Source organism: Panicum virgatum, chromosome 5N, assembly GCF_016808335.1.
Source record: "Panicum virgatum strain AP13 chromosome 5N, P.virgatum_v5, whole genome shotgun sequence".
In the NCBI taxonomy this organism is placed as follows: Eukaryota; Viridiplantae; Streptophyta; class Magnoliopsida; order Poales; family Poaceae; genus Panicum; species Panicum virgatum.
This window is the reverse complement of record NC_053149.1, coordinates 30,719,524-30,730,723: the sequence shown is the minus strand read 5'-3', so window position 1 is coordinate 30,730,723 and position 11,200 is coordinate 30,719,524. Positions and strand designations below refer to the sequence as shown.

At 45.9% G+C, this 11,200-nt stretch overlaps 1 non-coding gene across 1 annotated transcript; it reads left to right on the top strand.

The window, feature by feature from the left end:
• The first annotated feature begins 10,772 nt into the window (after positions 1 to 10,772).
• On the top strand, positions 10,773 to 10,881 carry LOC120677051. The gene has a single exon (XR_005676115.1). It is a non-coding gene; the product is annotated as a small nucleolar RNA R71 (small nucleolar RNA).
• The last annotated feature ends 319 nt before the right edge of the window (positions 10,882 to 11,200 follow it).

Here is an 11,200-nt window from a genome sequence, read left to right as displayed (position 1 = left end):
GGACGGCGTCAAGTTTCTTGTTGCTGTGAATGGCCAACATCTCAAGAAGTATTTCCTGAGCATGTGGGAAGGCGAGTAACGAAAAGCCGATGAGATCCATCTGGCTGCAGTGTAATAGGCCAACACGTTGAGTTGGCCGCGAAAAAACAATCATGATAGGCCAACACGTTGAGTTGGCCAGTAAAAAAAAGGCTCAAGAAAGAGAGAAAAGAAAAGAGATAGGCCAACACGTTGAGTTGGCTAGTAAAAAAAAGAAAAAAAAGATATAGGCCAACACGTTGAGTTGGCCGGTAAAAAAAAGAGATATATGAGGAACGAAACAGCCGATGTGTAACCATCGACTTAAGATGTTTTTAAAACAGTTACAAGTTTCAGGTTAACAGGCAGTACTAATTGTATCTTGAGCTATCTACTGGTTCAGGAATTCTTCTATGACATGGATGGCTTCTATACGGACAGCGTTTGCTCGTGCTATGATTGCTTCATCATCCTTGTCATCGCCTGTTACTATCTGCCGACTCAAGGTGCTTATCTCTGCAAACTCTACTTGTATCTACTCGGTTATTTCCTGGGTCTCTTGTTCGGAGTTTGCGATGGAAGTTTCTTCAGCCTGGATGAGCATCTTGGTGGTACGGACCCTTTCTTCGAGTTCTGCCAGTTCTTTCTTCAGGAGGTCGAGTCGCTTCTTGTTGGCAGACACGTCAGCTTTGGTATCTAGAGTTACCTTCTTCTGGTTGAGGGCCTTGCACTTTTGGGTAATGTCAGCTTTCAGAGAAGCTTGAGAGCGACGTGCTTCCATTCGTTGTTGTGCTTTATTCACTTCTATCCGAAAGAATTGAAGGTTGCTGGCTGGCCAGAGCTTGATTTGCAACGGCTTCGGGAGTTGGGTTTCTATTTGCTCGAAGATGTTCTTTATCTTGCTGGAATCATCAACAAGAGCAGTAATCGGAGCAGATAGTAGATCCTTGATGAGTTGAAGCTGGTGTGCCAAGTTAGCCGATTGCTGTAAAGATTATGTTTTTGCTCCAGGGAGAGTCAGACCCATTGATGCCGGGTCAAAGGAAAGCAAATCTGAAATGTCAAAATCCTATGGACATATCTGGAGTTAGAGCAAGATGCATCTATGAAGCTATCAGGCTGATTCAGAATTGGTTTTGTAACGTTACCTGTTCTGAAGAAGTGTTGGGCGATTCAGGAGTAATCGTCCTGTTAGAGCTTGCATTGACATCGAGAACATCGACCGTATCGGTTTGTTCTTCGTTTGCATCCATCAGTGCATCAGGAGTTGCAGCTAGCTCATGTTGATCCAGGCTTTCTGCATTGGGGATGTCTTCAGTTGCGTCCTGAAAATAGAATTACAGTTAATCAGAGTACACATGTATGAGATAAAGAAGAAGTTTCAGAGAAGTGAGTTACCTGGTTGGTATTGGACTCTGATGGACTCGAAGAAGCTGGTGCTGGTTTCTTGATCACTCGCCTCGTGATCATTTTCCTTTTCTTGGTCAAGACTCGGGGGGGGGGGGCAACGCTTGCAGAAGTTTGTCTTCGCTTGGAAGCCGACTGAAGTAAGTTTGGCTGAACAGACATTATCACTTTCTTCATTGGTGGTGATCCTTTGCAGAAGAGTACATCAGGGGCAGTTGGAAGAAAGTGGAATGGCTTCCCAGTGCTGGTCGAGGGTTCTGGACCATCTTGTTGCTGCTAACAGGATGAGCAGGATTAGCCAAGAGAAAGGGATAGAGGACTCAGAAGGAATAAAGTGCATGAATTCAGTACCTCTTCCCCGGGAATTACATATTCAGGATCGATTTGCTGTAGTCGAGGACCTAGAGCTTTTCTGAAGACATGAGTTTTCCACATGTTCCACCAAGTATCAAAGCCGATTGATGAGGAGGTAAAGGACAGATCGGCTGGTATTGGGATGTGGAGGTCATCAAACATACTATAGCATCTTGAACTGGTGAGACCGTTAGGCAGATCGGCTCTGCTCTCCACCAAGTGGTGAATATGGAAGTGGGGAGGGACCTGTCCTAGGCCAAATTGCCGAGCTGCTATGGCTGGTTGGTAAGATTCATAACCTGGCTTGATAATTCTATTAGAGGTGCTGATGCCAACAGGGAGGAAGCCAGGTCGAATCATCAGAGAATATAGATGCCGAGTGCTATCGTCATCGTCAAAGTTATCTAATCTGAATGCAGTTGGGTTCTCAAAGGATTCAGATTCAGTAAATGGGAAGTAGAGAGGATTATCTAGTCCTTTGTAGAAGACTCTGAACCAATTTGCTACATCTGTTGAGTTCAATTTACTGCCAGGAAGGCTGAACAAAGCTTGACCGTAGCTAGTACATCTAATTGGTTTGCCACTTTCGTCAGGAAAAGAGTTCTTGGTCAGGCCTTGGAAGTTTGGGATATGGTGCTGAAAGTACAGTTGTGCCCACAACTGAATAAACCACCAAGGGCCTCCAGTTCTCAGTTTCTTTTGGTTAAGCAAGTTAGATTTCATCAAATGGAGATATCTGTAGGTTTCTCAAAGGAAAAGTTTACCTAGGCTGGTGCGATTGCCATGGGCCAGGAGATAGGCCAAGGGAAGATAATTCTTAGTTGGAGCTAAAGAAGGACCACAGAAGATGAAGTGCTCTAGCCAAAGATTTAAGAAGGCTGTGTGTTCCTTCTCAGTCACTGGACCTTTTGTTATCATGTGCTGACTCATGTAAGTGCCCCAGTTTGTGCAGTTAGCTTTGGAAGTAAGCTTGAAGGGGACTTCTTCCATTTTGTGAGCAGTAGGATTAGGAGAATTAATGTCTAGGCCAGTGATCATGGTAACATCCAGCAGAGTAATGGTCATGGGTCCATGACCAAAGAGGAAACAATTCAGGGCATCAGACCAAAAGTAGCCGATGGTTTTCAGAAGATTTTCATCTTTGTCAAGTGGAGACAGTGATAAACAAAGTGCATTAGCTATGTTCAAATCCTGCCACAAGGGCATATGAGCTTTTGCTACTCTGCTGTACCATGTAATCCAGCTCTCAGGGGGGTTAGGCCAGGCTCTTAAGCAGTCAGCCCAGAGGTTCAGATCGATGTTTTGACTCACAAAAGGGATCCTATTTGCTTCACAAGAGATCAAATCTATGGGGTTTTCATGGGTTTGTGGGCCAAGACAGAAAGATTTTGGATTGGAGGGATGCGGCAAAAGGATGTCTGACACCTGAAGTTCAAAAATTCAGAAGTATGCGTATGGTGTCATGTTACAGAGTTTCAGTTTCAGAAGCTTGGTAAGCTGAAGAAAACTAAAGGATTGGGCCGAATATTACCTTCAGGCCGCAGATTGCCACATCATCGATTGCAGAGCTTGTCGTCTGAGTTGCAGAATCTGCCATGGTTCAGATCCGTCGTCTTAGGGTTTGATTGCTGCAGGCTCTAATTCAAATTCCGGCTGCTTGGAGGATTTTTGCTCGAATTTGTGGAGCTTGGTTTTCGAATTATGCTCGGTTTCAAGAGTTTGTCGAGTTCAAGGTGGAAGGAATACTCTACTCTTGTGCGGATTGCTTTTAGTTTGAATTCCATCGGCTCTTGGATATTTATAGAAGCCTGATGCGTTGCCATCGGCTTTTTGGAAAGTAAATATCAGACACATGGAATTGAAAGGAAACTGATTTCATTAATGGACAGTTCATTACAAGGAAAGCCGATTGTTACAAAGGAATTAATCCTTCGGCTTTATGATCCTACCCCTACGATGCTACCTACTACTACTGCTTGTAGGTACCTAGTACCTACGGCGCTTGGGGCTTCGGGCCGGCACATCCCCGCTGCTGCCGTCACTGCTGCCATCGTCGCTGTCGTCGTCGCTGCTGAAGGCGCTGCTGCCGCCTTCGGACCCGAAGTCGCTCCAGCCCTCGTCGTCGCCGCCACTTTTCTCTTCCTCGCTGTCCCCCTCGGAGGACCCGAGGAACCGGAAGGGCTTTCCGCCCATCGGCTCATCGTCATCGGAGGGGGAGTCGATCTCCTCTTCCGAAGAGGAGTCGACTCCGTTCGAAGAAGGAGGGTCTTCTTCCTCGCCGCTCTCCGACTCCTCCTGGAATAGGAGCCGGAGGTCTTCTCCTTCAGTCATGGGTTCGTCCTCCTCGGAGGCGACCCCGAAGTCGAACTCCTCTGCATCCTAGTGCAGAGGAGCCAGCGCCTCGTAGGCTGCTGTTGGGTCCCACTCCGGCGTCGGCTCCCGACTCTCCGGAATGGAGTCGATGGAAGAAGCAGGGAGGGGGGAAGAAGAAGGAGAGGAGGAAGAAGAAGAGTCTCCGAAGGAGTTGGAGTCGGAGGAGGAAGAGATCGCCATTACTGGTGCTGAAGGATTGGGGTTTCTGCGCTACTGGCTCTGGGAGGAAGAAGGAGTCCGCTGTGAAGAAGAGCCGATTCGGGTGAGATTAAATAGTGAAAAGATGGGAGACGGATCGGCAGTTTTCACGTTCTACGAGGAGCAAGTTGCAGAGACGTTGCATCTTCCTTGGAGGTTGCAGTGTGTTTAATGAACATTAATGGGAAGACGAAGGGACGGATTGGTTTTGGAACTATCATTGCCAAAACCAGGGGGGCATGTGTTATCGCCATAAATTAACAGGATTAATTTATGGGCTGAAAGCAAGATGGGCTTAAAGCAGAAGACTAAGAAGACTTGTAAATCGGCTCCTGCGTGAGCATCTGGGCCACATGGGCCATGTATCCTTAGATTTAGTTTAAGATTAGAAGATAGAGTCCGATCGGGACAAGATTAGTTTAGATTGTTTCCCAAGTCTCCAGACTATAAATATGTATCCTTTGTTATTTGTAAAGGAGAGCGTCATCACGTCTCGCAAACAACAACTCTTGGCGCATCGCCACCCCTAATCCTAGGGTTTCATCCAAGTAAGTGCCATGCTGCCCTGATCGCTCCTTGCGATCAGGGCAGTATTGTTCTTGCTTTTACCTTGGTACTACTCGTACTGAAGCGTTTTTTATGGCGAGTAGTACTAGTTATCTTGATGTTCGTAGCATGGCTTTTAGTAGATCTGTTGTGCTTCGTTGCTTATCATCTACGAATATCATGTTGTCTCTGTGCAGTCATGTTTCAATCTCATGCTAGTTCTTATCGCATAGAATTAGTTGCACAGAGGCAACACCCTGCTTCTTTTATGTCTAGTAGATCTGATCTATTATGGTTTGCCCTTATCTTAAGAGTTGGCGTAATATCTGCTAGGTTAGGCCTTGCAAACGGATTGGATGATCCGGTGGTGTAATAGATGCTTTATCTTAGCCCAGATAGGGATTGTTCCGGGAATCGGCTCTTGCTAGTTCTTAGGCCTCTGTTTTGGGTTGTGGTTTAGTTGTCTGTTATGTTCATTAGGCCTAGTCACGTGTAGGATGTTCCGATCTAGCAGTGAAGCTGTTACCATCGTGGATTAGATCAATTAGATTTAATTGAAGCAGCTTTATATTTATTTGCTTTATTCATCAATATCTGGATGCAACAGATCCAATCTGACACCGGCACTCGATCGGCCCTTTAAAGCCGATGCAAGAGTCGTCCTGGGGAGCCGACCATGGCTCGGACTTATATTTATATGTGTCTTTGTATGCAGGAAACTGTTTGGAGCACGTTCGCACCCTCCTGATTGGGTATAGGTCAAGTGGCATGCCCGGCTTTCCACACATTCTCCGGGCGCGTGACGGAATTGCGGGCCGTCGACGAGGGAGCAGTGCCTGCTAGCGCCCCGGCGACCTCCCGGCTCTTCGTGTTGCCCGTCGCTGCTCGCCGGTGGGTTTCGACCGACAACACTTACTTGATTATAAGATTCCCCCGAGGTGGGTATAAGATGGGGTAAGGTCGAGAGAACTCGACTCCGCCCCTTTAGCTCGGCTTCCGCCCAAGCTCTCACCTCACACTCTCCCTATTCTACTAAGAATGAAACTGAATTTGTGAGGCACTCAATCTCCCAAGGTGTGTGTTACAAGTGAGGTGAGGGGGTCCTATTTATAGCTGCCAAGGTCGGTGAAACGGTTAACCGCTGCAAGCCTACGCTACCTCTTCCTTGGCTTCAACTCCACGCGAAAGGGCGTCACCAGAGGCTGACAAAGGGGGCCAGCAGCATCCCCTAGGCCGGCCGGCCTGGGGGTGGCGCCACCTGGCCACCGACTTCGCGTGAGTGGCTCTGATCTCATCTGGAGGTCGGTACTTCTGGCGATTTGCTCAACCGACATGCTTTTGGGCCGGGTGGCCTCCTTGGGGCCGGGCGGTCTGCCTCTGGCAGCCTCTCGGTCCTCTGTTGCACCGACACGCTCCTCTCTGGCCATGGATCACTTCTAGATAGAGTATTTACTGAACACTTGACCATGGCCTAGGTTGGCTTCTCTTTTAAATGTGGGTCCAAGCCTTCCGTGTCCAAGTTGTGCATTTCTTGATATAGCCCATTGGGATGGCTTGAATTCTCCCTCTATGTGACTTTGGTAAAGTCTCATGCCAAGATCCCACCGGAAGTATGCCGGTCGGCCAGGTTCGGGCCTTCCGGTCCAAACAGCGTCCGTTTTGGGTCAAATTTGGATATGTCGTCCCTGAGATCAAATAAACACCAAAACTTGTGGAACTCATTAGTAGTAAGGGTTATGGCATGGTTAAGGCCTACATTTCATAAAATCAGGCGGAGCGTTGGTGGCAGAAACCATCGTTATCGATTGCCAACACTGGCACATCTCGGCCTCCCATTTCACCGACATCTTGATCCACATGTGTATGAAGTCCGTAGTGGTGTTCTGGCCCAAAAGATTTTGGTAAGTGCTGCAGGTGAGTCTTTTAAATCATGTGCTAGGCCTTTCAGTCCATTTTTGATCAAACGAACTTGCAATCCTTGGTTTAGAGGCTTTGTACACTTGTCTCTTCGCTCATGTACTGAAGACGGGGCACACATAGTGGAGGTGCTAGGCTAGCCGGCCTGGGTTTGTCCCAGTTTTGCCTCATTTTTGGTATATTAGTTCCTACAACCACAACTCATCCAAAACTTGTGGAATTTGTTAGAAATAAGTAAAATATGTATGGAACATGGTGTGAAGCTCATTTTATTCCCGAGAAGTTGACGGTCAAAATGGGAAATAATGGCCGTCAACACCACCCCCCCAAGCTTAAACTTTTGCTCGTCCTCGAGGAAAGCTAAACCTGAGGCTTGGTGGATCAGGAGTCGCAAAAATGCTCATACCCTGCAGAAACCTTATGCACAACATAATACTCTAACCCATATGTACTTTGAATAAGTTGGCTCATACCTTGGTTTCTGGAGATGGGGCTTACTCGCATTTCATCCCTCGTCTTGGGCGGTTGATAGATTGAACAACCTTCACCGAAATATTTCCTGCCTCCTGTTCAGGTTCCTATCTCTGAGTTTTTGCAAGTTTTCTCAAAAGTGGTTTAAGATTCCCCAATGGTACTCTCAAGTCACTCAAGGTGTATGATCCTCACCATGGTCGGAAATTTTGACCATCTTCTTCCTACTATAAGGCTGATATGTGGAGTTTTTAGGTAGGGAGAGTGTAGCATACCTTGATTATCTGTGTTGCCGAGCCGAAGAGTGGTTCACAAGAGGTTGGTACTCGGTCAAATCCCGATCTTATGGAAGGTAAAATGTTCAGGGGAGAGGGAGAAAATGGACTCACACTTAGAGAATTTCTGGTCTTTTTATTTGAGCCCCTTATTTCAACTCTTTTGAGTGGAGGTACGGGTCTTTTCTCTCTCTCTTTTTTCATTGCTTCTGCTCCAGTTTTTTTTAAAAGTAGATGACCCATACTCCATGAGGATAGAGTTATTGGAAGGGAGCATTGCTTGGATTGACCATTCGAGATGGATAGGTTCACTGTAGAGATTTTGGGTTTTGTTGTGAGGGGAATTGTTTGGCGAAGGTGGATATCAATACCCAGAGTAGGTAATTGACATGCCAGACATTTTGAGGCTAGCAAAACAATGGGTACGCAAAGAAAGATCGGAAGATGACAAGTACCTTCCTCGAACGAACTCACCATCCGACAGAGCTCAAAATAACTCAAGATAGCTTATATCGGTTCATATGATAAAACGTTATGGCTTTAGGTAGAACATGTAAACCAAAGGGGAAATCTTTACAATGTTTCATTTTAAACAAATTCTGAGATGTTCCCTACTAGAGAAAGCAGTTTCATCCCGATTCGGGTCATCTCAAATCCCACAACAACTTAGACTTCGAAATCAAGCTCATGCTGAACCAGATTTTAGTGGAACTACTTATGTGCCAACTAGTTCAAGTACTAGGAGAGTAAAAAGTTGTAAACAAGGCACTTGCAAAGCATAGATAGAGCAACTATTCATCATCTCCATGATAAGAGCTTACACGGATTTCCACACATATGAGTTGGGAGTTTTATTCAAAGCATTAAACATTTTTTTTTGTTTTAATTTATTTTGTTTCTATTTTTATTTTATTTCATTCTTTTACTTTTTTGAGTTTTTGATTTATTTAAACTAACTATTTTTTGTTTTAGGACACAAGACGAAAAGGATAGGTCGGATGACAATCCTGGATACATCAGCACCCCCCCAAACTTGAATGAAGCTCAGTAGGTCTGTTATCTTGGCTGTTTTTTTTGTATGCAGTGTAGAAACAAAAGAATGCATTTGCCAGAATTTAAACATGCCATGATGTGAAAGGGAAAACTATGCAAGAATATAAACTATCCTATATGCCAATGCAGGAATGGATAACTACCACGTACCTCATGGCAAGGGCTCGAGTTTCTCGTCCTGAGCGAGACTATCCATACCTTGGGTTCGGTTGTCGTCACCTGATGGAGACGTTGGTGGCGACACTTTCTTTCGCCATAGGCAGAGTTATTTCAATCTCTTTCCTCCCAAATTCCAAAAAAATTCTTACGTTGGATATTTCGCTTCGCGTTCCGTTAGTTATACACCTTAATCTCCTCATGAGTTCGAAGATTCTCCATGAATTCTATGAGGGAATACGACTTCTCCAGCTCTTTCACGGATTCCTTTCGGTTGAAACTTTTGATCTGTGAGCATTTATCATCCTTCGGTCTGAAACCGAATCTCTCCTTCTGCCCATTGATGTTGAGTTGGATTACTCCAACTCCCGCATCAATGTGTGCAGTTGTCATGCTCAAGAACGGCCTCCCCAATATGAGAGGGATCCCAGTGTCGACTTCCATGTCGAGAATGACAAAATCAACGGGGACAAAGAAATTCTGTATTTTCACCGAAATATCCTTGGCGATCCCCGCGAGATGACGAACTGATTGGTCTGCTAGCTGCAAACACATGGCAGTAGGAGCAAGCGCATGATGGTTAAGTTTATCATAAATTACCTTTGGCATGATGTTGATGCTTGGTCGCATATAGCAAAGAGCGTGCTTAAAGTGTTGAGCTCCGATGGAACATGTGATGGTGGGGCATCTTGGTTTCTTCTTCTTCTCCAGGAGAGGATTGAGTATAGCTGTGCTACACTCATCCGTAAGCTGCACGACCTCGGTGGTCGGCAGAACCCTCTTATTGCCAAGGATATCCTTGAGATACTTGGCATACTTGGGAACCTACATAGTATCATGAAGTGGTATGTTGCCATAAAACTTCTTAGTTACCTCGACGTACTTGCCGAATGGCTCGTCGGCCACCGGCTTCCTTCTCCGCTCTAGAAACGGTAAGGCGGTTGTATCGTGACAGTCCCATGAAGTTCTAGGGGGTTCCACGGGGTCTTCCTGGGTAGCAATGGTGTTGGATTCTTTGGCCTCTTCCAGCACTCCGTCTACAGCATCGATATTCCTAGCGGTTACAGTCTTTCACCGTGTACCTGCATCCTACAGAAGATGTGGTTTCTGTGCGGATTGTCTTGCCCGCACAGCTACTGCATTCGCACTTTCTTTCAAGGTCACTTCCGGTTGCCCGGATAGCTTCCCTATGTCATGGTTAAGCAGGATGGTATACCTGCATCCTGCGGAAGATGTGGTTTCTGTGCGGATTGTCTTGCCCACACAACTACCGCACTCACAATTTCTTTGGGGGTCACTTCTGGTTGCCCGGAGAGCTTCCCTGTGTTATGGTTAAGGCAGGATAAGGCTAGCTGAGTTACTTTAGTTTCTATAAATTCGTTGAAACTCAACTGATGTTTAATAACAGAGTTAAACCCATCTAGTTGCGGAGCCAAAGAATCAAGAATTTTATCATTAGCAAGAAATTTCTCACTAATGTTGTCATTAATTTATTTTTGGCCATTCATGAAGTCTTTAAGCGAGGGCTGAAAGCTATTACTAAAATTGATACCTTGCTATTGGCTGAAGGGGAGGTCGGGCTTAGAATTCCAACCTTACTGAGGACGACAGTCTGAGTCATTGGGAGTGTTGTTCCCAATGGAGTTCTCGTCCTCTTGACTGAATGGGCAAGATTTGCCCGAGTGTCTAGTATTGCCACATTTCTCACATGTCATCTGGGACTCCATAATCTGGTTAACCTCTTGGTGTGGAGATTCTAGCTTTTTTATGAGAAGATCCATCTTGGTTGCCAGCATACCGACACTGTAGATTTCATGTATTACTTTTGCATGAGCCGGCTGCCTATCTCCCTTCCAACTCTGGTTGGAAGCAACCTTGTCGATGAGCGCTCTAGCTCCTACAACATCGAGGGAGAGGAATGCTCCTCCCGCTGATGCGTCCATGTAATCTTGCGATCGCTGTTCCAAGCCATGGAAGAAGTTCTGAATGAAAAGCCATTCTTCCGTGCCATGGTGTGGGCATGCTGCAATGTATTCCTGAAGACGTTCCCAGGCTTCCGAAATTGTCTCGTCCTGGAGTTGTTCAATATTGGAAATCCTGTTCTTGTAGGTACTTGACCAGAAAAGCATTGGAGCACACATCCCAAGTGTCGAACGTGTCCTTGTAGGTGTAGAACCATGTCTTTGCTTTCCCAAGCAAAGAGAATGGGAACAGTCGAAGACGAACATTATCCATCATAGTGTCTTTTGGGTTGATTATGCTACTCACTTCCAGAAAATTCTATAGATGAGCGTGGGCATCCTTTGATGCCTTTCCGCAGAAGGGACTTGCTTGAACCATGTTGACAAGCCCAGTCTTTATCTCAAAGCCATCAGTGCCTTGGTAATTGTTTAGTCCAGTAGGGATATGGCTATTGGACGGGGCTGAGAATT